Genomic DNA, 5823 nt, shown 5'->3' on the forward strand with positions numbered 1-5823 from the left:
AGAGCAAGCGCTGGAGTCAACCCAAATCAGAGGTCACCAAGATCCATTTCTTGAGCTTTGAAATCCAGACTTTGTCCTCTTTTTGGTGAGTACAGAGCTGGCCAGGCAGATTGGCTGAAGCAGAAACAGCATCTACAAGGCAATGGCAAAGCAGTGCTTCCCAACTTTAGAAACCCACCTAAGACTGATGGTTTAGAAATGGGCTAATGGTGTACTTTCAGGTAAGAAAACAGAAACTGGGTTTGAAACACTATGATACCCAGTTGTTCACAGTGGTGACCTCAGAATGGAGGGAACACAGGCCATTTGACTTTTTAAAACTTGTTCTAAGTTCAGTACAAGAGAGTCGCACTGCTTGACAGCTGTGTATTTCTCCCCAGTGCTTAGCTTGGTGCCTGACACAGAGCAGACAGCAATCTTCATGAGTTAAATGAAGAACTGGGTTGCTTTCCAACCAAGGAGAAGAAGGACTGTGTCCAGAAGCAGTAAAAGTCCATTCTGAAGGGAAGGCATCATGAAATCAGTGGAAGGTGAAAGCAGGCAAGATCTGTTCTGGGATAAGGTAAAACTTAAAGACTTTTCATTATAAGATTTTTTTCATGGAATAAAAGCAGCTGTGGAGATCAAACTGAGGAGAGGCATAGAGCCCTGAGTCCAGAGTGCAGGTTTTCTGTATTTCACACTCCCTTCCCCAACACCCCTGTGCTGTGCTGTGGTGGGGGTGACATCTGTGCTCCCACAGTCCTCGGCTTCCTTTGGTCTCAACATTACCTCTCCACAGCAATTAGCTAAATACGCAATCAAAGCGTTCATCAGTTGGTGTCACTTTATCATGTGGCACATGTCCTAGGCCCTCTATTTCATATTGTCTAATTTAATCTTTACAGTTACCTTGTGAGGTAGGTTGTATCACCCCTTTTTTAAAATGGGGAAACGGAAGCCAGGAGAGGGGTGCTGACTTGCCCAGGAAGGGAGCCATCCTCCCTGCTGTCACCTTCCTCCTTGCTCAGTGGAGCTCTCGCCCTAGAGCTTCCTGACCTTTTTGGCAGCGTGTGACTCATCTAGGAGCCTGTATGTTGGAGGGTCTGAACCTGGGCCAGGCCTGCCTGTCTTGGTGAATCCCCTGAAGCCCTGTTCAGGCACCTCCTAGAGCCCTGCCTTGGCATTCAGAGGCAGATGCAGTGGTGTGCTGATTGGCAACTTGGAAGAACCAACAATCAAGTTATCAGTAAGTTTGCAAGCAGTTGTTAAACAGTCATTTTAACAATTAAATTATATAAGCTTATTAAATGAAGATGATAAAGAATCCAAACTCATCACTTCCTAATTATTTTGTGACCTTTACTCCCCTCAAGGCGATTTGCATCTATTGTGTCTGTAGGTGGGAAATATTCCACAGTGGGGTGCTGCTGCACTTCTCTTCCTGAATGCCTTATTCAGTGACTTCACCTTGGAGCCTGAAATCAGCCACAGTGGGGGCACTTACACCATGGAACTAGGTGAGCACTGCTGGTTAGGGCTTGATTTATTGCCTCTAAAGTGAGGCAATAGAGTGAAGGAGAAAATGTAAAGAATCCAGATGAAACTTGGACCTGTGCTATGATTGTAGCTATTATATCATAAAAAGAAAAAAAAAATAGGTGGGGTGATATTCTTCCACATTCAAAAACTTTTACCCACTTGAACAAAGATGAATTGGTGAAGTTCTGACACTTTTTGTTATTTCACATTTATTGTGCTTATTAATGTAACTGAAATAAGAAGAAATCTTCCTGTCAGAACTAAATTAATTTTTCAATTGATAGGTTGGCTACTGATTCCATTCATTGTTCTTCTGTTTCAACCCACTAAGTTACCCTTACAACCCCCTGGAAGTGTAAGTAGCTCTGTGTAAACAGCTACTATCAGATGGGGGCTCTGGCTCCTCTAGCCCTGGTGGCCTCTGCTGCAGGGTCACCTTCAGGGCATCTGTCTCATCACTGTGGCACTCCTCAACCCCAGGGCCTGCTCAGATGCAGGTCAGGGCACGTGGGAACTTCAGCTCCCACCCTGGACTGTGGCAGCCACCTGACCCTCATTCCCTGGGTCCCCAGGTCATGGCCCCTGTCCACCCCCACACACAGAAGGGACTGCTGCCCTCATCCTCCAGATGCCTGCAGCGCTCTCTAGCTCTGACCCCTTCTGCTGCATGCTGAGTCTTCTAGGCTGTGGGATTTTCAACATGAAGAAACAAGTTTTATTCAGCTTTGACCCCCACTTCCTGCCTCATGTCCACCCTGGCTTCTGCCCTGAGACTTGGTACACAGCAAGGTCAAGTGCCTGCTGAGTGAATGAGTGGAAAAGGGCAGAAGGACAGGACAACAGGAGGAAGGAAGGGAGAGAGGGAGGAAGGAGGCTGAAGAGGGAGGAGGAGGAAGAGAGACATATTGCACTATGTGAACTTGACATGCCATGGCTGAGCTGCACCCTGTCTGCCTGTGATGCACAGCACCCTCCTCCACCCCTGGCCATGGAATGGTAGAGTCAGGGTGGGTCACTCAGATGCTCTTGAGTCCAGCTCCTCTGACCTTGAGCACCTCCATGACCCCCTCTTGCACACACATGGGGAAACCATGAAGCCCACTGGGCACCTCGCCCAATGCGAACCTCTCCCTCCCCAGGCAGACCCTTCCTTCTAACTGAGTCAGTTAGGCCAGGACCCAAAAGAAACCAAAGAGGGAGAGAGAGAAAGAGAGAAAGAGACAGACAAACCAAGTTTCTCAAGTAATGGAGAGAGAAGTGCAAATATAAATCATAAGAGAATATTACAAACTCTGGGAGAAAACAAACCCTGCCAATACTTTGATTTTGGATTTCAAACCTCCAAACATGTAAGCCCATAATGTTCTGTGACTTATGCCAACCAGTGGCTTTGAGGCAGTATCCAGGCAGGGACACCTTAGCCCTACCCCAGAGTGTCAGTTCTGAAGTTTCTGTAAATACAGGTGTCAGGAGAGATTAAAGTCTTGTGGGCACTGAAGCTTTAACATTAGGAGGTACCACCCCAATGAATGACATGTAGAGATGCCTGCAGCCACACTCATCTTGGGCCACTGCATCTTAATCTTCAGGTCCTCCCTTCATGGTCAAGGGCCTCCTCCCATCTTATTACAGTCTGACATCACTCATAGTACAGCAGTTTGGAATTTCTTTATGAATCCCGAATGAAGAACAATTATATTTTTAAAATGATCTCTTCCTGAGAGTGTGATACCCTTTGATTGCACTAAATTCAGTTGGGTATCCTTTGATTAGATTACTTGATAAGATTGATCAGGTCTTTTGATTGGCTACATCAATGAGGCCTGAGTCAGGTTGACTCTCCACCCCCTTGCTTAATCTGATATAAATGGAAGCACAGAGAGACAGACAGGAGGAGAACTCCTGCCATGCGAGACTGGGTGGGAGGACCAGCAAGAGACAAGCCCTATGTGCTGTTTGCCTATAGCTGCAGAAAGGAACAGACCTCAGCAGAGATCAGTGGCCATGTGTGTCACTCTGGTGCAGTTGCCTTTGGTGAGAAAGCTCCTTTTATGGGGACTCAAATTGGACTTTTTGTGGTCTCATAAGCTTTTACTCCAAATACATCCCCTAATAACAACCCATTTCTGGTACTCTGCATCGGCAGCCCTTTGGCAAACAAACATGTGCTTATGGGCCTGGCCCAGCACACTCATGCTCACACTGCCCACCAGTCAGGCTGCTCTTCCCTCATGCCTGTCCCACCACCTGCACACTTCCCAGTGACTCACTCTGCTGCCAACTCCTCCAGGACCCTACATTGATGTGCCCCCTCCAGAGTGGGTGCTTTCCATGTTCCCATAACACCTTCTCCTCTCTCTCTGTCAGCATTTCCAATGTTGTTAGGTCCAACTCTACCCCTCCCCAGCTGCCCACTATAGCAGGCCAATGAGAGTCAAGAACAGCCTCTCCCATGCCTCCAGACCCCCAAAGGCACTCCATATAGGTTTGTTGAGTGATTGCATGACTGTGAGGCAGCAGAAAGAAAACATTAAAAGGCATTCCTAGAACTGCCTCTGAGCTGTAGTTAATCAGGCTGGTCACTGCATGCCTTTGAGCCACTGGTAAGATTCAAGAACAAGAAGACAAGAAGCCTCTCTGGGCACTGTCCTTCCTGAACACAGCTGCTTGACTCTTAGGCCTGGGACTCATGGGCAACACTGTCAAGCCAGGGAGGCCACTGTAGAACCCAGAGTACTCAAAGTCAAAGTAGGAACCTGAGGCAGGCCTCCTCATCCATGACTTATGCTCAGGGATCTAGGTCTGGGCTGGGTACATGCTTGTACCTCCACAGCTCCCACCAGCTCTTTCCATTCTGGGTGCTGTGGCCAAGGAGCCCTCCCCAGTGTGCTCCCCCACCCTGTGTTCCAGCTTCATGGGAACCTCCTTCTGCCTTAACCAGGCCAAGGCCATGCCAAGAGCCCCCTGAACGCATGGCTATTCCCTGTCACATTCTTGGGCTCCTCTGTAAAGCATGAACTTTGGGGTCAAAGTGTCCAAGTAGAAACCCACATCTAGAGCATGACATTGCCCTCTGCCAGGATCCCAGATGCTCATTTTATTGAGCATCAGAGAAAGCCAGAGATTTCCAACTCTGGAGCATGTGCTGGGGGTTGAAGCAGGCAAGCTGAAGGCTTGCAAGGAACTTGGGCTCAGGAGTTGTTCTGTTCCAGTGAACGTGCCAGGGGACAAGGCCCCAGTCAGGAAGAGGAATGGGTGAGAGCAGTGCACGTGAGCCCGTGTTGGAGGCTGGGCTTGCTCTCCTAGAGCTGGAGGACTTGATGCTGGTGCTGCCTGCTCACCCATCAATGTGGGGTAAAGTCAGGGGGGCCCAGGAGTGGCTCCTTAGCAACAGGGCATGTCCCCCACTTTCAGCCCTGGTGGTCTGGTGTGCCCCCAGCCTGAACTCCCTCCTGCCCCTCTCAGCCTCCTGGCCTCTGCTAGAGACATCCTGGATCAGGGGCCCCAGATTCTCACACTGGGGACAGGAGGAGGCAGAAAGCAGAAGGATCTGGAAGACTCACCTTCCTTTTTCCTTGCACAGACAGAGGTCTCTGCTCACCTCCAGGTCTGCCCCTTGAGGGGGCCTGTCTCCATGTCCTGTGTGAGCACAAGCTTATGCACTTCCACATCCAACCAACCAGGTACCATGTGGATACTGAGGCTCTGAGGCACACAGAATGGCCCAGGGCCTCTGAGGTTGCAGAGCACCAAGGGTAACTTAGGGCAACTTCTTTCTAGGCTGCAGTGCCACAGTGCCCCCTTCACTTGCTGGGAGAATAAGGGCCCCTCCAGCTTGGGTCCACTGCTCTGACTTCCCTTATGAGACAATTTTCCTTTTGGCATCCCAGCATGGGCCCAGCACACACATGACATCAAAGGTGTGGACCATGGGGCTGGGGTCAGAGGAGGAGAGGACACCATGGGGCTCAGCTGGAGGAACTGAGGAACATGCTGAAGGCAGCTCCGCTGTGGGGAGTGGCACCCACTCCTGTCACCACAGTTTCATACATCTGGATGGGGAAACATGACAAGCTGATGTGCAAAGGGATCCCCAAGTTGCAAGGGTGGTGACAGATACAGGATGACTGTGAATTACCAGGCCTGGGGTCAGAGGGCCTCTGGGTGCCTGGAACTGGGATGAGCCCCTCCCTAGAGTGGAAGGGGCTCCAGGAGAGAGAACTCAGTCTCCTGTATTTATTGGGGTGTTTAGAATGGGTGAGCACAGGAATTCCACAGATGTAGGCAACTGTCCATTCTCCT

This window comes from Dasypus novemcinctus, chromosome 23 (genome assembly GCF_030445035.2).
Source record: "Dasypus novemcinctus isolate mDasNov1 chromosome 23, mDasNov1.1.hap2, whole genome shotgun sequence".
NCBI classification, from domain to species: domain Eukaryota; kingdom Metazoa; phylum Chordata; class Mammalia; order Cingulata; family Dasypodidae; genus Dasypus; species Dasypus novemcinctus.